Raw genomic sequence first — 22,431 nt, forward strand, 5'->3', positions numbered from 1 at the left:
CCTGCCAAGAAATATTGTCTACTGTATATACATGTAATTTTTGGTACACTTTGACACCAAAAAAAAAAAATACTGCTTTACTCAACTTGTGAAAGTAATGTTAAATTTTATTTTGAGGAAATGTTAATATAGATACTCATTTATTATATATATTTAGTTCTTTTAAATATCTTAAGAAGTCTAATAATATTGCCAGATGTTTTAAAGATCTTAGAAAATTGTTAGGGTCAAAGGGCATAATCCAAAGAGTTTGGAAAAATGCTTTCAAAGTTAGTAAATAGTCCTTTTTCTCTACCCAGAGCCTTTTGTGGGTTCTGTTAGTAAACTTCACCTTGAACCAGAAGATACTGTGAGTTATTTCCCAGGTCTTACTGGAGGAAGAAGATTTTTGGTGATAAATTGCCCATGTTATGACTGACTACTTCAGAGTTTGGTTACTTTTGAACTTACTCTTGCTGGCCTACTTTCAGATGAATACATAGCATCTACATTAAATCACTAGTTTTCTTTCAGACAAATGACCATTGCAAGTTTAATAAAAACAAATTTAATTCAAATAATATAAGAAAATGAAGATTTAAGGTATTCTTAAATATTGTTTCTCTTTCAGAATGGCCATCTTAACTCTAGAAGAATATCAGATCTGGAGTGTGAAAAGTGTTCTTGCCAATGAGTTTTTGAATCTACTTTTCCAGGTATGTTTAAGGTAAATGACAGAGACTGAGGGCAGTGGTACCAGTAGTTCTACATCTTTTCCATTGTGTAGTAGTTAGACAACTAGACTACAAACCATATATTGTCAAGAGAACTGCATTAACCTGTACACCACCTGCAGATGGTAAGTTAGAACGTGCGTGCTTCTCAGAGTCACAATGTGCATGATAGGAAAGTAGAGTATAGCTGATAATGTTTATCTTAATAACTCATGATAGAGCAGATTGTAGACAGAAAAGAATTTAAAATTTAAAAGCCATTATAATTTGCTATTTTTCTTTACTTTTTTTTAAGACCCTTCCTAACAAGTAAGGCAGTGTGGACAGAGACATAGATCATAAGTTAGCAGCTGTAAATTTTTCACAAAGTATACCATCTTTCCAGTTAGGAGGTTATTTTAGATGCAGAGCTGTTTCTTAATTTTCTTTTCTTCTTTCTTTCTTTTTTTCTTTTTTTTAATTTAATTCTTTAGAAGTTCCAAAAAAGATTGAAGGAGAAAGGAGGAAAGAAAAGCTGTCAGGGGTGAACATGAAATCATAAAACTTGCCAGATTTTAACTATTTTCCCAGTTAAAGTAGTTCTCTTTGCTCCAGTTTAAAGAAACAACTTATAGTTTCCCATTTTTCATAGTTCTTCATAAATATGTTGACTTAAAAGTATTTTACAGGGGGGAGGGGTGTGTGTAGGGACAGACTGGAAGTTCAAGATTTGTAAATACTGACAGGTATATATAGAATAGATAAACAAGTTTTTACTGTATAGCACAGGGAAATATATTCAAGATTTTGTGGTAGCTCATGGTGAAAAAATATGAAAACAAATATACGTATATTCATAAAGGACTGAAAAATTGTGCTGTATACCAGAAATTGACACAACATTGTAAATGGACTATAACTCAGTAAAAAATAAAGATAAAGATAAAACTATTAGAACACTATAAAAAAAGTAGTATTTTAGATTTTTCTTATTTTATTCTCCTTTTCTTATAAAAGCACCCCTATGAAGATTAATAAGGCTTGATATCTTTATATCTATCATGATCCTCCATTGTAAATACAGAGTAACCTGCCTGTGACACAGCTATGTTAGAATAAATGAAAATTGAACTCTTCCTGACAGCTAATAACTAATGTATATTTAAAGCATATGAAATCTGATAAGCCTATGATGCCCATTTAAATCAATCAGTTGCTCCACTGTCAGTTATCAGCCAGGATCTAAGTTGATGTCTTTAAAAATATAAATACATATAAAAATAATATAAACCTACTATAAACAGAAATGACTTGCTTAGTAATATGAAAATTGAGCAGCTATTTTTATCTCATTTAAAATGATGTCCTCAATTACTTTAAGTTATCATTAATTTTATAGACATTTTGACCACTTAAGATTGTGTCTGAGTCATCTTGCAGCTCTTACATAGCAAAGCATTTTGAACTTTTATATTGCCTTTCCTATTTTCTCATGCTTATCAGGGACTTGCATAGGCACTATTTTTCCATGACTCTATAAACAGATGTATGCCTGAAATTATCTTTTGTGTCTCAGTGTTTCTAGCATTATATTACTGACAGATTTTTTGTTGGTTAGCAATCTAATTTTTTTCTTGGTATATATAGTCCTTTCAGTCCTTTCAAATATATATATATATATATATATATATATATATATATATATATATATATATATGTGTGTGTGTGTGTAGTCAGTTTACAATGTTGTGTCAATTTCTGGTGTGCAGCACAATGCTTCAGTCATACATGAACATACGTATATTGATTTTCATACTCTTTTTCACCATAAGTTACTACAAAACAGTATTGGATATAGTTCCCTGTGCTCTACAGTATGAACTTGTTTATAAATTGGGAGTTTGAGATTTGCAGGTACTAAATATTAACATTACATTTTATGATGCTCACTTTATCCCATATTCAGACATGCTTTTAAAACTTTATGTTCACTTGATATATAAGTAAGCAGACTTACTCTAAATTGTTTTATTTTCTGTCTGTTTCTAAAATAGAATTAGCTAATAAATTCAGTGATAAAAGCTTGAATTATACTTTTGTTGTATTTGCCAAGATCCCACTCCTGGCTGACCATTTTGGGTATTTAAGTATAAAGTAAGTAAATGTCAGTAGAATTAGGAAACCATTCCTGTGGTAATATTATTTTCAGTCCTTTCAAATGAACTCAGTGCCCAATATTTTGCAGAGGAAGTATTCTAAACATGAACAGGATCTTCTATCTTGTACATTTGTCAGAAAGCATCAAATGTTAAACAGTTTGATAAACAGAATAGTGCACCACACTGACCCCTATCTATATCCATGTTCTAATCCTGAAATCTGTGAATATGTTATTTTACATGGCAAAGGGTATTTTGCAGATGTATCAGGTTAAGTTCTCTGAGACAGGGAGATTAGCCTGGATTATCTACATGGGCCTAGTCTAACAACAGGAGTCCTTAAAAATTGAAAATATCTCCCAGCTGTGGTCAGAAAGATATGACTTTGGAAGAAGGATTAGAAAGCTGTAAAGCTGTTAGCTTTGAAGATAGAGGAAGGGCCATGGGTAAAGAGATGTGGGTGAACTCTAGAAGCTGGAAAAGACAAGGAAATATATTCTCCCTTTGACCTACAGAAGGGCATACAGCCCTGCTGACATCTTGATTTTTAGCCAAGTGATACCTGTTCCTGACTTGACCTACAGAACCATAAAATAATAAGTTTGTGTTGCTTTAAGCTGCAAAATTTGTGATAATTTGTTACAGCAGTGATAAAAATTAGTATAGGGGAGATAATCCAAATTTATGGATTGGAGGGCTCAACATTTTAAAGATGTCAGTTCTCCTTCAACTGATTCAAAGATTTATATGTGCACATCAAAATCCCCAAAACTTAATTGTTACTGTTTCTTTGTAGAACTTGACAAGCTGATTCTAAATACATTGAGAAGCGTGAAGAGCCAACAATAGCCAAGATGATATTAAAGAACAATGTTAAAGGACTTATTATAAAACAATATTAAGTCTATGTGATAACTGCCTAAAGTTAGACATATAGACCAATGGAACAGTATTGAATTAAACCCTGTACCATACGTGAACAGTAGTTTTAGATAGATTATAAATTAATTAATTTGAAACATAAAGCAAAGCATATGGGGGAGGGTAAATCTCAGGTGGAATGTGTGCTTAGCATGCATAAGGTCTTGGGTTCAACTCCCAGTACCTCCATTAAAATAAATAACCTAATCCCCTACCAAAATAAAGCATCTAGAAAATAGTGTAGGAGATATTTTAATGACTTTGAAGTGTCAAAGAGTTCTTAAACAGGACACAGCACTAAACATAAAACAAGAGTTTTAAGTTGGACTTCAGTAAAATTAAGAACTATTTTTATCAAGAGATACCATTAAGAAAGTGAAAAGCCACACAGTGGGAAAATATATTAGCTATACCTATATCCAACAAACGACTTGTATCTATGGCATATAGAGAACAAAAACCAGTGGAGAAAAAGGCAGAACCTCAATATTAAAATGTGCAGAAAAATAGAACAGGTGCTTCACACACACAAAAAAATCCAAATAAACTACGAAAAGGGGCTGACCTCTTTAGTAATAATAAAATTACATACTAAAACCACACTTGGAACACCATTAGACATCCACTAGAATAGTTAGTTGTTAAGTGATATGAAGCATTGGTGAGGGCAACATGCAATGGGGACTCTTACACATGGCCAGTGGGAATATAAATTCTTACAAATACTTTGGAAATAGGCTTTTTGAATGAAAGTTATATATGTATATGTGTGTGTATGTATGTACACACACACACACACCCTATTACCAAGGGTAACCCATGTGTGTACCCTTCAGAAACTTCTACATCTGAGCACCCAAGGACATCCAGAAAATTCTCATAATCACTATTTGTTATAGCCCCAAATAGAAAATGACCCAAACACCTGTCAACAATAAATACATAACCATAAGTGGTGGCACATGCATACAAGTTGTATACTTTGAAGCAATAAAAATAAATATACTAGTTTACAGAAAACACTAGTGGATGAATCTTACATAATGTTGAGTGGAAAGTACGGGACTAAAAGTTTCAGAAGCAAAAAACCAATCCATGGTGGCTGAATTTAGGATGGTGAATCCATCAAAGGGGTGCCGTAGTATCTGGGAAGATACCCAAAGTGGAACACCAATGTTCTGTTTCTTGACTGGATGAAGGTTACATAGATGTGTTTATTTTGTGAAAAATCACTGAGCTGTATATTTAAGATATGTTCACATTTAAGCATGTATATTATATTTGCATTTTTAAAAAAAGTGTTTGCTTGCAAAAAAAGATATCCAAAACCTAAGTATTTATCAGTAGGAGAATGGATAAAACAAATGATAGTATATTCAAACAATGGAATACAATTCAACGATAAAAAAGAATCAACTACTGATACAAGGATGAACCTCAAAAGCCTAATTTATACATTTCATTGTCAGGTAAATTTTAACTCAGAAGGTAAACAAAACTATAAACAGGCATGTGCCCTGGGGGGAGGGGTGCTGAAGCCTTTGTCTACTCAGACCTTTGCCATTACTAGCACATCTCGCAAGAAGAGAGGCAGGGCTCAGCCACAGCTATCATCTCCTCCTGTGCATAGTGCCCGGGTGGGGGCGGGGCTGAGACCTGAATCTGCACGTGGGGGCTCCACAACCTCTTAGGCAGGACTGAGACTTGTTTATGGCCCGAGGCAGATAGGAAGTTTCTACCCTGACACCTCAGAGAACTTGTGCTGCCAAGAGAAAGAAGAAGCTCACATTTGGCACAGAGCTTAGGCGGGGCTATTCCGTGGTCTTCCCCGAGCCCACCTACAGACTACCTACCCGAGGCAGAGCAGGCAGCTGCACAGAGCAGCAGAGTGACCAGCACCAAGAGAGGGCAGGTGGGCAGCCACCCACCTTCCTGGCAGGAACGCAGCACCTGACCACCATGCTGGGACGGGGTGTGATCTGCCCACCTGCTTCCCCCCAAGCACAGCATCTGACTGTGGCATCAGGAGGGGGAGTGACCTGCCCACCCACTGGGTAAGAGCTCAGCTCCTGACCTAGTGTTAGGAGGGGGCACAATCTGCTGGCCAACAGCCACTGAGAGCAGCACAGATGAGGGCGCCAGCAGAAGGCCTATGAAACAACAAGCTGAGTTCGTGAAGCAGGGCAAAGACACAAAGACCCCTCGATAAAATCATGAAGGGCACACCATCTTCAGGATAAGTAGGTAACTGCTACTCCTTAAGCCATGGTGCCAGAGAGATATGAGCAATGTGAAGAAGCAGAGAAACCACTCCCAATTAAAAGATCAAGGGAAATCCCCTGAAAGCATGATCAAGGAAATAGATATTGATGGCCTATTAGATCAAGATTTCAAAAAAAGAGTGCTCAAAATACTGAAGGAACTAAAAGAAATAGTGTTTAGGTATATAAAATGTATCAAAAATGAAATAGAAACTAGAAGAGCTAGGTAGAATTAGTAAACTCATTGGCTGAGATGAGAGCTGACCTAAAGGCTGTGCAAAGCAGACAAGAAAATACAGAAGAATAAATAAGTGACCTAGAAGACAGGACAACAGAAAGCACCCAATCAGAACAGCTTAGAGAAAAACAAATGAAAAACAATGAAAACAATATACAGGACCTATGGGGTAATATAAACTGTGCCAATCTATGCATAATAGGAGTTCCAGAAGGGGAAAAAGAACAAAGGGGATTGAAAAGGTATGGGAAGGACTCATGACTGAAAACTTCCCAAACCTAAAGAAGGAATCATATCCAAGCACAGGAGGCTCAGATGGTCCCAAACAGGAAGAACCCAAACAGACCCACACCAAGGCATATCCTAATCAAGATAGCCAGAGTCAAGGATAAAGAAATGATCCTAAAGGAAGCAAGAGAAAAACAAAGAGTGAGTTACGAGGGAACCCCCATAAGGTTTTCAGCTGATTTCTCTACACTATTTACAACAGCTAAGACATGGACGCAGCCTAAAATGTCCATCAACAGATGACTGGATAAGGATGGGGGATATTTATATGATGGGATGCTATTCAGCCACAAAAACTGACAACATAACGCCATTGCAGAGATATGGATGCTCCTGAAGAATGTTATTCTAGGTGGAGCAGAACAGAAAAAAATACCATTTGAGAACACTCATGTGTGGAATCTTAAATATATGAAAGATCTTGTGGTAACTCACAGCAAAAAAAAAAAAAGACAATGAATATATGTACGTTCATGTATAACTGAAAAATTGTGCTCTACACTGGAATTTGTCATAACATCGTAAAATGACTTTTACTCAATAAAAGTGTTTAAAAATAAGTAAAAGAAAATATAACCTTTAAAATACTGTATAATGAGAGGTGTGATGTTCTATATCTGTTTTAAGAAGTACTTAAGACACACATACGAATAGCCAATGGTCAGAAAGATCACATGTTATCAGCTACCACCCCATGCAAATAAATGGCATTTAGCAGATATTCATTCATATATGTGTGTACATATATAAAATAGGTATTAGTATATATGTAAATCAAATAAAATATAATCTAATGTAAAATCATATCAGCAAAAGCACTGTGCTGACATAAGTGTCTTGTTGTGAACAGATTACAATTTTTTATTGAGTTGTCATAATGGGATAATATTGTGAACCAAGTGGAAATTGTAAAAAAAAAAAAAAGTTATCCAAAAAAAAAAAAATCCTGACTACATGAAAAGATGCACAGTTACTATAAGGCCTCTCCCTTTATTTACTATCAGTGTCAGAAAGTCTTGGAATAAGTTAGGAGAATTAAAAACTCTAACAAGAGACAAGAATGCACTCTCTGTTAAAGAAAATAAACCAAAAGAAAAAAATGAATGGACAATTAAGATCCTACAGATAAAAATACCAATTTTTATGGGAAATAGCCTTAAAATAAAAAATGAGATTATATTCTAATTTCACCTTTTGATTAAAGATATACAAAATTTAGCTGAATACCTTCGTATTTTGCATTTATGAAGAAAAAAATGTATTTGCAATGAAAAAGCAGCCATTATCCTGCCTTTTGAGTATTCTAAAATTTTAGGTTTGAATATATTTCATCTTAAATGATCTTAAGCACTATGCAGTCCTTGGTGTTTTAAAAATACCACTGTGTGTAGAACTTGTAAAAGTGATTCAAAAAAATTTATATTTTTGTGATAATTTAGTAATGGCCTGGATATTATTTTTAACAAGACTACTCATCATGGAATGCTGCAAGATTTTTTCAATGAGTTTATTTTCACACATGCTTAAGATTGTCACTATATTATGAGACAATGTATAATACTGCCACGGTTGTATTGGCAGTATTTTGACTTGAAAACGAGATAAGCTGAGAAGCATATTTTAAGTATAAACTAAATGATTACATTCCTTTAAAGACAAGAAAGTAAAAGCATGATAAACTCTGACTTTGACACACTTAAAATATAAAAATTAACATAATGTGATTTTACACACTTCTCTTTAACTCTTTCGGTAATTTCTCAGCCCTTTTCCCATTACACCCGAGTCCCCGCTCCTGACCCTTGGTGTACACACCTCCGATCACACGGGGGAGGAGGGACCCGGGCCATGAGGACAAGGGGCGCGAACACCCCCGCGGCCCGGATGGACACGGGCACTCACCCGCTCCCGGCGGGCGAGGAGAATAGTCGAAGCGGGCCCGCCAGCGCACCCGTCCCCTCCTGCCCTGCCGGCCGGGGCCCCACCTCGGTCAGGTCCACACACACCCCGGCAGGAAGTGAGCTCAGGCCCTGGGAAACCGGCGTAACTTCAGACAGAGCGCGGAGCGTCCTCCTCCCGCGGACACGCAGGCAGCGCTGTCCCGGAGCCTCCTTGGCGCCGCCTGCTCAGTCCTGAGGAAAGCAAGCTCCGCCCCCAGGGAAGACGCTGGCTGCTGACGCGGACTGCGCATGCGCACCGCCACCTAAGACACGCTGGCTTCGTGCGCCCCCTGCAGGTCCTCGAGGGCGGTGCAGGATACTCGGAACTCACTGTAGAACAAATGACCCCTCCCAGCCATGATGCTAAATCACTGGAAATCTCAGTGCCCTGGCCTCTTTTTTAATGGCACTGGTGATGCTCTCTTCCAGCCATGCCTGCTCTCTTGCCTGGCACATGCCTCAGTCCTTGGAATCCAGCCTGAATCAGATTCTGTTCTGGAGGAAGGACAGGTGCAGAAGAATCTCAAAATTCCAGACTTAGAAGATGACCAGGAACCCAAACTCAACTCTGTCAACTCCCTGGAGTCCCCTGAGGAGTGTGGTTTTCTCAGAACCATCTTCCCTGTGTCAGGAGCAGACCAAGCCTCAGGTAGCTTAGAGAGGCTATCATGCAGCACATGCTTTGGATGGTTCTCAGTTCTGACCTGCATGATCTTGAGACTCTTTTGTAACTCCTAACACTCTGTTCTCTCATACCTATAGTGATGGTTATTGACGACTTAGTTAATCCTCTTACAATGCTGAGGTGCTATTGTTCCTTGGATAACAGAATATTTTGAAGGGATCAACAGTTTATCACTTCCCCATAATGAAGTATGTTTTTAAAACTAGAAATATTTCAGGGGGCACTCAGGTGCTCCTCTTGCACCAGTTCCTGAGGTGTTGGCAGTTTCTGCTCTGAGCTCCAGATCCTGATCCTGCCGGTGGTCTATGGTGATGCCAGTGTGTACATGCTCTTCCTTTTGCACCAGTGTGGAAAGGAGACAGGCCTTCCCCTACATGAGGCTGCAACATGCTGACACTCAAAGCAGGCACAATGAAGAACCAACTAGAGTCCCCGGTACCAGCTGTCCCTGGTAGAAATGTCACCTTCACCACAGTGTTCCTGTGCTCCTATCAGGCCTTCACTACTCCCAGCAGGCCATGCATGAGCAGTGTGACAGTGTGACACCTGCACAGCATGGTGGTGATGATCCCACCTTATCTGTTTGTTTTTGGAATGTCCCCACACCTCTCTGAGCTTCACTTTGCTCTTCTCACAGGCAGAGTTGTACAGGCATGAATCTCACAGGGTTATGGTAGGTAGTCATGGTAGCTGCTCACCCAGTGGCAGGCACTGCCGAGAGTGCTGCTGGGAGTGCTATGTGTCTTCACACTTGTCCTTCACTCTCCCCAATGAAAACACTCTTGTCCTTACCCTTCCCTGGCTTGCGGCCTTTCTGTTCTTGCAAAAGAACATGGAAACAATCTTCAAAGAAGTTTTGAGGTTCTGTCCATCTGGTCCAGGAAATGCTGACTCTGCTAGATGTGCTGTTGGGTGGGCTCTCATGGGAGGGGCTTGGGCAGGACTTCCCTTTGCAATAAGCTGCCCCACCCAGCCGTTTCCATGATCCAGACTTCTGGGACCAGGGTGCAAATCCCCAGCTCCCCACTTGTCAACCATGTGACCTGGGCAACTTCTCAAACCCAAGCTTTGTCCACCCAAGGTCAGCAGAGATGGGGGATAACAGGATGTCCCGCACAGAGTGTCTGTGCAGATTAAGTGAGGTAGAACAGACAGAACAGTGGTGGGGCCTGGCCCATTGGTTGGCAGAAGGGAGCTCACCATGTGCAGCAAGTTCCGCAGGTCACTCAGCAATCTGCCCAGAGGCTTAGCCACTCCATCGCTATCATGCATCTGAAGTCCACTTAACCACATGGGAGAGAAACGAACACATATTCTGAGTGTAGCTGCCACAGGGAAAATTGCATCTGAGCGGGGAGTAATACCAGAGGGTGATCAGGATGGCGGAAGATGCCCCCTGGGTGTGAGTAGACTGGAGCTGCCCTCCAGAGCCTGGGGTTAGTGAGGATGGGCTTGTAGAAATGCCCCTCTCCTTTACCCATCAATGCTGGGTCCTGCGGGTACTGAGTCCCACAAGCGGTGTGCTGCTAGTGCCCTCAGCAAAGAGAAAAACCCAGGGGTTCCCACAAGGCTTCAGCCACACCCTCTGCTTCCTGAACTCCCACACTGGTGACCCCACCTGGGATGCAGAGATGAGGTGAGGCAGGGACCTGTGCTGTTAACATCACTGCTCTACCCTGGGAATCTGGCACACAGTAGGTGCTTGGTAAGTCATTGTTGAATGAACAGCAATACTGGGTCAAGCTTCTGTGGGTGTCTGTGTCCCCAGATCAGGGACCCCTCAGGGCCCAATTCACAAGTGACATGAAAATAATGATCCCACCAGGAGCAATAACAGTTCCTCAGAATAAATGGGCTTTTCCAAGCACTCTCCACCTGTTGCAAAGGCCTCCCAGCAGGGAAGTGGGCTGTCAGGGGCAGCACTGCACTCTCCACTGTAACAAGGAGAAAGCCAAGGGCCACAGAGAGGAGTGCCTTTCCAGTGTCACTGCTCACTTTCCCACCTTTTGGGAGACCAGGAGGCTTTTCTACTACATTCTGGCTCTGAAGCCCGAATACTGTGTGGACATGCCTCCCTCCCTGGAGCAAGGAACCACTAAGTGACCTGTCACTTGTCACCAAGCAGACAGGCTCATTCCAGCTCATTGTGCCACCAGCAGGTTGTGCTAGAAGCAGGATCCTCTGGGAGACATCACACTCTCCCAAGCTGGAAACAGGTGAACAGCTCACAGGTTTCCTGGAGAGGATGGTCACATGGCCTTGGTGTGGCCGATCAGCATTTTCCACCCTCCCTGGCCACTGTGATTGGCTCAAGGCTGGGCACCAGCCCAATCAGTCTCCACGGAGGTCAGGCCTAGTTGCTGGAATCCTGGGAGCAGAGAAGTTCTATTTCAGTTGGGAGTTGAGGGGTGGTGATGTCAGCCTGTGGCAGGTGACTATCTCGCTTTCATAAAGGCAGAGCCATGTGAAGATGACACCAGTGGCAGAGCCCAGAGGTGGGGAAGGATGACTTTTGTTGATGTCACTGAGCACCAGGTACAGACCTGCCTGAAGCTATCTCCCTGTGGACGTCTCAGTTAGGTAAGTCATTCTCTCCTGCCCTGTTTGCTTCTTTTAGCCACTTTGGTTTTCTGTCACTGGTTTTAAGAAAAAGTTTGACTATTCCTTCAAGCTGGCTAAATGGAGACCCTGGAACTGCAACAGTGAGGTGACAGGCAACAATGTGGCTAATAGACTCCAGAGGCCTCTGTTCAAACAGAGGATTGTAAATGACAAGGGAGAGTACACATGGCCTCAGTGAACAGATTTGCTACTGGTAGCTCCCAGTTCCTGGATATTAGAGTGCATGCACTCAGCCAAGTCTCAGCTCTGCTGTCACACCTGCTAACACACAACTCTCCTCTCCCACCTGCCGGGCCTAGGGGGGCTGGACACCCCCGGGCACCTGAAACAGCTCAGGGCTTTGTGTTGTAATTTACACAGGCTGCCCCCAGTTCTGAGGGTGAGGGTGACTGGGTTCCAGTTTACAGAGAAACAGACTAGATGGTCTCACTGGTGAGATGTGGGGGTGGGACCCCAATGTACCATCTGACCTATGACTTCGGAGTGGACAGCCTCCCCACCCTCAGCCAGGATGCTTGCTAAGCCTAGGGGCTCAGGAGTCCTGCTCCCTCCAGCACCCCTCCTGGAGGTGAGAGGTCGGGGGCTCTTCTGTATACAACATTCACCCCTGCAGGGGCACACGTGTGACCTCACAGTCTGTCATCCCTTCCTTATGACCTGGACCTCCTTGATGTGTGAACACTGCAGATCATGGGTTCACACGTGGGCAGGTGCACCATGACTGAGAGGATAGCACTCCAATTTAAGCCCCCTCCATGCTCAGATGATTACATCCTGGAATTGAGGGGTTCCCAGGGGTCAGGTGGCCAATTCTGGCCTTAGGGGCAAATTCTTATCACCCAGGGGCTAATTTTTAAATTAAATTACACATTTACAACTCAATAGTCAAGCCCCTTTCTAGGCAGCCTTGTAGCCTCTCAGCTTTTACCCCTCGCTGTGACCATGTTCTAAGCTTCAAATTGAGTGCCATTATGGACATGAACATGTCCCTGTCATGTGTCACCTTCACAGTAAGCGGCCACCCCAAACTCCCCTCCTTTCCCCTTGTCGATATCTCCACACAGGGAGTAGGGCCATTTTGATGCAGTTGTGCAAATGTGTGAGCTAAGGGTTTAGAATGTCCAGGCTAGGAGGGGTCTGCCCCACATGGCAGGGCAGGTGGGCTGGCAGGGGGTGATGGTTCACTTGTAAAACCTCAGCTGGTTTCAGGCAGTGACCACAGACTGGCAGCCAAGGGCTCAGCTGGTGCAGAGTAAGCGGATTAAATGTGTTCACCCAGACACCTTGGGGGTGGCAGCCCTGGAGTACGACTACAATTGAGGGACGTGGAGGGTCCCTAGTGCCTGGAACTCCACCTTCTAAAAATCAGGACTGAGATGTGGCTTTGAAATCAGAACACTGGAGTTCAAAGCTTCCCCCACCACTTTGTCAATAATTCAAAGCAAATGAGCCTCAGTTTTCTCATGTGTAAAATGAGAACTTTGAAGTCTCTCCCTCTGAGGGTGTGGAGGGAAGTAAATGCGGTGACAGCAGAGCACAGGAGCTGTCTGGGCTGAGCCTGCATATAGGCAGGCCATTGTTGCTGCCATGACCACTGTCTTCCAGGGCAGGGTCTGCACTCTCTCCCTGTGAAGGTCCAGACAGTAAACATTCTAGGCTTTGAAGGACCTACAGTCCCTATCACAACTACCACCCTCTGCTGTTGGAGGGCAAAGGCAGCTCCTGCAGTAGGTAGTCCAGGCTCGCACCCCCGCTTCCTGACATAAGTATTCCTGAGATACAATTTTCACATAACTTTGTTGGCTTTAGGTGTGCAGCATAATGACTTGTTACATGTGCATATTGTGAAATGATCAGTGCATTAAGTTTACTTGACGTCTGTCATCACCCATAGTCACACACTATTTTCCTTGTGATGACAAATTTTAAGAGGTACTCTCTTAACTATCAAATGCACAACGCAGTGCTGTTAACTACAGTCACCTTGCAGTACATTATGTCCCCAGGACTTGTTTATCTTCTAACTGGAACTTTGTACATTTTGATTATCTTCCCGAATTTCAATCACCCCCTGACTCACCTCTGGCAACCACCAACCTGATCTCTGTTTCTATGTGTTTCAGTTTATTTTGTAGATTCCACATATAAATGAGATCATAGGTATTTGTCTTTCTGTCTTATTTATTTCACTTAGCATAATACCCTGAAGGTCCACCCAAGTTTTCACAAATGGCAGTATTTCACTTTTTTAATGTCTGAATAAGATTCCATTTTATATACATATATATGCATCACGTTTTCTGTACCCATTCATCTGCTGATGGACACTTAGGTTGTTTACATATCTTGGTTATTGTGAATAATGACACAGTGAACATGAGGGTGCAGTTGTCTCATTGACATAGTGATTTCATTTCCTTTGGATATATTTCCTGCAGTGGACTTGCTGGATCATATGGAAGTTCTAATTTTAAATTTTGGGGGAGCCTTCTTACTCTTTTCCCGAGTGATAGCACCAATTTACATTCCCACCAACATTGCACAAGTTTCCCTTTACTTCACACCACCACCATCACTTGTTATCTCTTGTATTTTGATGACACCCACCCTGACAGGTGAGAGGGGGTATCTCATTGTGGTTTTGATTTGCATTTCCCTGATGGTGAGTGATGTTGAGCACCTTTTCATGTACCTGATAGACATCTGTGTGCCTTCTTTGGAAAAATGTCTATTCAGTTCCTCTGCCCACTTTTTAAATCAGATTGCTTGTTTTTGCTGTTGAATTGTAAGAGTTTTTTATATGTTTTGGGTGTTAACCCCTTATCAGATATATAGTCTGAAAGTACTTTCTCCCCTTCTGTCTGTTATCCTACCCTCTGCTTTCTGGATGACAGGGGTCCAGGCACTTGGGAATCTCTGCTTCTCACGTGTTTCCAATGGTGGGTGGGTGAGGGCTGTGTTCTGATAAAAGTGTGCACAACCGTGGGTCACTACCCCTTAGTTTAGAAGGTGGGCTCTGAAGAGTGCAGTGTGGGCAGGGATGTTTCCCTGAAGTCATCATTTGGATGGTCATGTGCTCTGGAAATCACATCATCTAGCCCGGATGTGATGGGGCAATTTGCAAAGGAAGGACCTTGCAGCTAAGACACTGACCAGGTGCTCTTGTGTCTTGTTGGAAGGACCTGGAAAAAAAGTTGTGTGGAACAGGAACTCCTCCAGGTCACAAGGCTCAGTTCAGACTTCTGGGATGCAGAGACCTGCTCTGACCCACTGTCACTGAGGAGGGAAGGGCCTCAGGCAGGAGGGAGGAGTTGCTGGATTTCACTTGCCCTGTTTGTCAAGTTTCAGCTCTGGTGATGTGTGGAACATAGGCTTAGCTTTGGGAATGTAAGAGGAGAGGTTCCTGGGGAAGGGCTGGCCTTTTCCTCTGATTGAGGTCCTACTGTGTGCCAATCACAGCAGTCCTCTGAGTCAGGGCTGGAAAGCCAGGCACAGAGAGGTCAGGGAGTTTCCAGGTAACACAACATTAGGGGCATCATTAGGGTTTGATGCAGACCTGACGCCCAGCACACATTCTCTCTCCTTTCTCAGGATCATCATGATCCCACATGTCAGAATCACCCAGAGAGGCCCAGGTATGGGCCCTGGGACCTTTCCTGCCTAACATGCCAGGAGCCTTAAGAGGGACGACAAAACACTTCCTGAGTCCATGATGCCCAGAGGCTGCTCTTAGCAAGAGGCTCAGCAAACACTCCTGGATGAATCCTAGCTCTGTCCTGAGTCACTCTGTCCTCCCTGCCTCAGTTCTTCTGCCCACATGGGGCTGGAAACAGAAGCCACTTCACAAGGGTCTATGGAACCTCCAGGATCCTGGAAGCAGCGCCCTCACACAGGGAGCACGGTCTCCTTAACTTTTCCTCACCTCTTTGCTGGATGTAGAGACCCAGCGGGGCCCTGGCTTGTCCCAATTCTCACCCCAGATCAGGGTCCAGCAGGGGGTGGTGTCCAGGCTGGACTCTGTCCTCTGCCCCTTTTGGGGACCCTCATTCATCGCACCTTGGCTGCCTGGACACTGTCTTCCAGGGGCCACTCTGTGCCTCCCACACCTACCTAGCATCCACCCACCCTGGGTTACTCCAGCGCCCTCTGGCCCTTGGCCACACACCTACTCCGTGTTGAGTGGAAATGAGGTGACTGACATGCTGGGCCTCCTGGACAGTCTGAAGAAGCCCGATATCCCCAACCTGCCCACCACCCCAAGAGCCCAAGATGGGGAGAGAGTGTGCCTCCATTCATACTCTGACTTGCTCAGATTCTCAGCACCTACTTTGCTGGGTGGATATGGGGGCAGAGGTATGATGTAAAAGCAGGAGACCTGGACAGCAGACCATGAGAAGGGGGCTAGCCCAGGCTGGTCTCATAACCCCCTTAGCTTTGGCTTTATCATCTTTAAAGTGGGACAGACACTTGTGAGGTGAGCAGGATCCTGACCCATAGCCAGGCACTGTCCTACACGCCCTAGAGAAGCTCACTGACTCCTCATGAAAATCTGTGGGGCAGGGACAGGCATTATCATCCATTTCTGCAGAAGTAACTGAGGCACAGAGAGAACAGCTAAGGTGACCACCCCAGATTACAGAGCCCAGGTCATCTGGTTCCAGTGTCCAGGCTCATGGTCAGTGCCCATTCTGGGTTTTCCTCCCTTCATCCTCCACTGGGACCCATGGCCGCAGCCTCATCTCAGTGTGATTGTTCATGGGGAGAAGGATGGGTGCACTGAGGGCCCTTTTCTCTGAGGACTGCTTTCCCAGAAGGCTCAAGGGTTTGAGTGTATTCACTACTGGACACCCAGGCCTGGGCCCAGGCCAGCCACACTGCAAAGCCTGAATCAATGATTGTTGAGTGAATACCTGAACCTCTGCATGTACCTGCATGTTGCCCCCATTTCCTCATCTCCACAGCTGGCTACCCGGCCAAAACCTCGTGTAATCAGGCCTGGGCCAGGGACAGTCAAGGGGACCAGAGCTGCTCAGCTGGGGACAGGAAGCCTCAGGGGCCCTGTGGCTGTCCCAAGCATCTCCTGGGGCAATTCACAGGGAAGCCCAGCCAGCTTCCAGGAACAGCAATCAGGTCCCAATCCCAGGGGTATAGGGTAGGTCTTGAGGGGTGTTTCCTGAGACTGACTTTGTGTATGAAGGGGGCTTGGGGGTCAGGCTGCTTTCAACGTCCATTCCAGGCCCACACCCCTGCTGGCAGCATGGAGCTAATCATAAAGGACATAGGCCATGGGGCCAAGGCTATAGCAGGGCTCTGCTCCCTCTCTGTGGCTCAGTGTCCTCATCTGTAACAGAGAACTAGTAACAGGGCTTTGGGAGGGCTCACTGAAACCCTCCTCTGTGGCTTTGGTTGGACACTGCCCTCTCTCTGCTCAGTGCCCTTCTCTGTAATAGAGAACTGGTAACATTTTTCTTAGCCCCTTTTGGCCCCATTTTTCTGAGTCTCTTTCTACATTGGGCCCAGGGCTTTCACAGAGATCACAGACTTGGGATGTAATCAGAGTGTGGTCACAGCCCTAGTGGTCTCAATTGAGGCCAGAGGAGCTTCAGGGGGGGTGGGAATCCAGAACTGCTTCATGGAGGAGGTGAGATCTGAGCTGTGTCCCCAAGGATGAGCTTTCATCTAGCTGAGGCCTGGCACTGAGCAGGACCCATGTACATGGTGAATGAGGGTGTGAATGAATGAAATGGCACCCCTCTAACAGAGAGTGAGGGGGGGAGTCCCCTAGGCCAAAGCAGGAAACACAGGGCACCCTGGGGGAGCAGAGGGCGGGGCTGCAGTGTGATGCCTGCCTCACCCTTTATGGGTGTCTTGCCACCACTTTAGCGTGTGTTCTGGTGGATTGGGAGCCCTTTCCTCTCCTCTGCTACAGTATCCTGCTCTTAATTCCCAGCAACACCCGCCTGTGTCACCTCAGTGTCCCCAAGTGGACCTGGACCTGTCTTGTGGGAGGTTGTGAAGAGTGATTTGGTGTGCAGCCCAAGACTGAAGTGGGAGGGAGAGGATAATAGGGACCTCCAGAGGGGATCATGGGCTGGGAAACATCAGAGGGATGGGGAAGGCAGAGCCTCAGAGCTGTAGGATCCTGCTAGTAGTGGCTCCTTCACGAGGGGCCTCACAGGAAGGAAGCAATCATGGGGTAAAGGCAGAGCTCAGTTTGGGGCTTGCTGACATGGAACAGCTCATCACAGAGATGTCCAGAGGAGCTGGATGTAGGGAACGAAGATGCCACTGATGTCAGGGTCAAAGCCTGAGACCCAGATGAGGTGGGGCGATGGTGCAGGGGAAGGGGCTTGAGGATATCAAGATGTTCATTCATTGGGGTCCTCAGGGTGGGGACCTTCATGTTCATTTCACAGCCACCTGGTGCCTGACAGAGCTAGGCTTAGGGAGGTCACTGAGTAGACACGTGCCGATAACCTAGATTCTCCTCTTTCCACATAAAGTCCCTGGTGTGAAGCCAGCAGGCACTCTTCAGAGTCATACACCCTCACCCATGGGCTCTCTGTGTGCCTAGAGCCCAGTGGCCCCTTACCTCCCACTCCCCACTGCAGGACCCTTTGCACACCGGCATTTCCACTAGCTATAAAACATCTTCTCTTGCTGTGTGCTTACCCAATGAAACCTCATTGCCCCAGGAAGAGAGGCCTCACATCCTTCCCTTATTAAAGTGGTAAAGCCTTTTGTTCAGAGAAGCCCCTGACAGATCTCACAACCAACCAGGTACCTGTGCATGAATTGATCATGCAGCCCCCTCCTCCTTGTGTGCACAGCACCCCCCCCAATAACAGACCCCACACACTCAACCTTGGCGCTCGTGTAGGCACCTCTTGCTTGTGTGGCCTGATGTTGCCTAAGCAGTGTCCCTATTGAACTTTCCTAAACCCTTCTCAGACGCTGGTAATTCTTTACCAACCCAAGTAGTAAGCCTGCCATTGTGCCCACAACACCTGAAACAGAGTTGGCTAAATTATGCAGATTGATGATGCAGGTTAATTTGCTATAAAGGTGAAATCAAGGTTTACAAATAAAAGCAACATACATACTCAAGGCAGGACTAAGAACTCACATGGATAACTAAGACCCTCCACATACATCCCACTTTGCCCTTAGGGCCTTTGGGATGGCTGCTCTTTCAGCCAGGATCTCTCTCCGCCTGCTTCTTAAACACCTCCAGGAATCTGCTCAAATGTCCTCCGTGACCTTATTTTTCTCCATGGAACATATCACCTCCGGACATTGTGTATATTTTACTTAATTTTCTTTGTGTCCCCCACCAGGCTGTCTGCTGCATGAGGATGGAGACCTGACTGCTTCACTACTTGCTGTGCCCGGTATCTGGAACCCACCCAACACACAGTAGGACCTCAGAGATTGTGTGACGGGTGTGTGATCACTGTAGGCCACAGACAAAAGCCTTCCCAGCAGTCATGGTAAGAGTCATTCATTCTCTACTTACTGAGCCCTACTGTGTGCTGGATACTGACCTGGGTGGGAGGCATGCAGTGGATTAGACACAGTGAGCACACACAGCATGTTAGGAGGGACATGTGCTCTGGAGAGCACATAGGGCTGGGGGAAGTCAGGAGTGCAGGAGTGGAGGAGAAGAGAGCCAGGTGGAGAAAGTGATGTCAGAGGAGACAGAGAGGTGGGGCCCAGGTCGTGTAGGGCTTTATGCTCCTGTGAGGGCTTTTCCTCAGGGCAGCGGAACCATGGCTGGGTACGGAGTAGGGGCCCGGATCCTGAATGCTATGCAGGAAATGGAGCAAGTGTCTGCTGGGGAGAGGTGCGTGGAGGAGGCTGTCCCTGTAGACTGTGCAGGCAGAGAAGGCTCCTCTGAGGAGGTGACATCTGAGCTGAGCCCTTCTATGGACCGTGTTTCCACCTTCTGTAGACTGGATGCTTTCATCTGCCCTGCAGCCCTATGCAGGACACACCCTGTTCTCAGTCACCTGGACTTGGCCTCCTGCCTCCCTTGTGGGCCCTCCCACCCCAGAAGGAGTCCTTCTAGATCTAACTCACTACCTCCTCCACTGGACTTGGACTCACACTGAGCCACTGTCCACCTGCCCAACTCACCCAGAGTCAAGTCCAGACACTTGGGGGAACCCCTCCACCCCAGAGCCCATGAACTTACTCAAATGGCCAGTCCTCAGCCTGCTCACATGCCTCACACTTCCCTCCTGCAGAAACGCTGTGACAGATCCTGTCCACAGCACCCTGCTCCTCCGATCCTGACCCCAGGCTTTCCCATGGGGTGTGACCCCGCATGGGTTGCAGTCCCCTCCTCCAGTCTAGTGAGTAGAAACTACCTTTTCTTTTTTCTTTTGTTAATATATTTATTTTTTTAATTTTTATTTTATTGAGTTATAGTCAGTTTGCATTGTTGTGTCAATTTCCAGCATAGAACATAATTTTGTCAATTGTGTTTACTCTTTCAAGAAACCATCTCTTGGCTTGATCTTTTCAAATGTTTCTTATATCTCTGTTTTATTTATTTCCTCCCTGATCTTTATTATTTCCTTCCTTCTGCTTACTTTTCTTATTTTTGCTCTTCTTTTTCTAATTCTTTTAGGTGGTAAGTTTGATTGTTTATTGCAGTTGTTCCTCGTTTTTGAGGTAGACCTGATTCTCTCGCTATAAACTTCCCTCTAAGCACTGCCTTTTCTGGATCCCATATGTTCTGTGTGGTTGTGTTTTCATCATCATTTGTCTCAATGTGTTTTTAATTTCTTCTTTGATTTCATCATCCACCCATTTTTTTTTAAAGTAGTATGTTGTTTAACCTTCATACTTTCATTTATTTCTCCTTTATTTTTCTATAGTTCATTTCTAGTTTCATGGTATTGTGGTCAGAAAAAGTTGCTTCAAATATTTTCTATCTTCTTCAAATTGTTAATGCTTCTTTTGTGCCAAAGTATATTATCTATCCTAGAAAATGTGGTATGTGCACTTGAGAAGAATGTATGTTCTATTTTAGGGAAATATAATGTTCTGAAAATATTACCCAAGACAAATTGTTCTATTGTATCATTTAATTTCTATGTTGTCTTATTAATTTTATGTATGGAATATCTGTCCAGTGATGTTAATGGATTGTTAAAGTCTTCTACCATGATTGTATTCTGATCAAATTTTCCCTTTTTATCTGTTAGTATTTTCTTTTTATCTGTTATGTATTTAGGTGCTCCTATATTGTGTTCCTATATGTTAGTGAGTGTAATATCTTTATCTATGACTCCTTTAGTCATTATAAAATGTCCTTCTTAATCTTTCTTTATAATCTTTGTTTTAAAGTCTATTTTATTTGAAATCACTGTTGATATTCCTGCTTTATTCTCATTTCCATTTGTGTGAAATATCTTTTTCAATCCTCCCACGTGGGTCTCTTGTATAGAGCGTATTGTAGATACTTGCTTTATTATCCACTCTGCACTCTATGTCCTTTGATTAAAGCATTTAGTCCATTGACATTTATATTAATTATTGATAGAAATGTGTTTATTACACTTTGAACTTTGTTTTGCAGTTCATTTTGTATTTCCTCTTTGTTCCTTACTTTTTCTTTTTGTGGTTTGATAATTTTCCTTTTTATTATCTTGGTGTCTTTTTAGTTTTGTGACTCTATTGTAACTTTTTGGCTTGTGGTTACCCTACTTTGTACATATATTAACCCATTACTATATCTGTTTGTTTTAAACAGATAGTAATATAAGCTCAAACCCATCCTACCAAGAACAAAAAAGAGAGAGAGACAGAGAGAAAGAGAGAGAGAGAGAGAAACCTGTATATTTTCTTGCTCGCCTCTCCCACCCTTAATGATTTAGATGCCCTCTTTTATGATTTCATGTTTATTCTGTTGTAATTCATTGTAGCAATCACCTTTCCAATTATGGTTTTCTCCTTTTTGTAGCATCCTGCTTCTTTTCTATTTAGAGTAGGTCTTTCAATATTTCCTTTAGCATAGGTTTAGTGTTGCTAACTTCTTTTAGCTTTTGCTTGTCTGTGAAGTTCTTTATCTCTCCTTCTATTCTAAAGGATACCCTTGCTGGATAAAGTATCCTAGGCTGCATCATTTTTTCATTCAGGACTTTGAATATACCTTGCTTCTCCCTTCTGGCCTGTACTGATTTTGTAGAGAAATCAGCTGAAAGTCTTATGGGGGTTCCCTTGTATCTCATTCTTTGTTTTTCTCTTGCTGCCTTTAGAATCATTTCCCATTCTCAACCCTGGTCATCCTGATTGTAATATGTCTTGGTGTGGGTCTGTTTGGGTCCTCCTTGTTTGGGACGCTCTGTTTCCTGTACTTGGATATCTGATTCCTTCTTTAGGTTTGGGAAGTTTTCAGTCATGATTTCTTCAAATATCTTTTCAATCTCCTTTGTTCTTTCTTCTCCTTCTGGGACCCCCATTATGAGTAGGTTGGCATGCTTTGTGATATTCCATAGGTCCCTTATATTGCTTTCATTGGTTTCTATTTGTTGTCTCTCAGCTGTTTTGTTTTCCTGTCTTCTAAGTCACATATTCATTCCTCTCAATTATCCAGCCTACATTTTACAGCCTTTACC

General features: G+C 43.7%; 1 protein-coding gene across 3 annotated transcripts in view; it reads left to right on the top strand.

Annotated features, from left to right (window-relative positions):
* The window catches only part of LOC140692719 (uncharacterized), a 55,347-nt gene that overhangs the window by 14,060 nt on the left and 18,856 nt on the right, over positions 1 to 22,431 (top strand). For 2 of the 3 annotated variants that reach the window (XM_072957032.1, XM_072957034.1), the window contains 2 exons: positions 611 to 695; positions 3,648 to 3,904. The gene's annotated coding sequence lies outside the window, so the exon portion shown is untranslated. Of the gene's footprint in view, positions 1 to 610; positions 696 to 3,647; positions 3,905 to 11,638; positions 11,765 to 19,143; positions 19,297 to 20,052; positions 20,161 to 22,431 lie in introns of those variants that run through there. The other variant, XM_072957033.1, reaches the window with a different exon arrangement.

Source organism: Vicugna pacos, unplaced genomic scaffold, assembly GCF_048564905.1.
Source record: "Vicugna pacos unplaced genomic scaffold, VicPac4 scaffold_16, whole genome shotgun sequence".
In the NCBI taxonomy this organism is placed as follows: Eukaryota; Metazoa; Chordata; class Mammalia; order Artiodactyla; family Camelidae; genus Vicugna; species Vicugna pacos.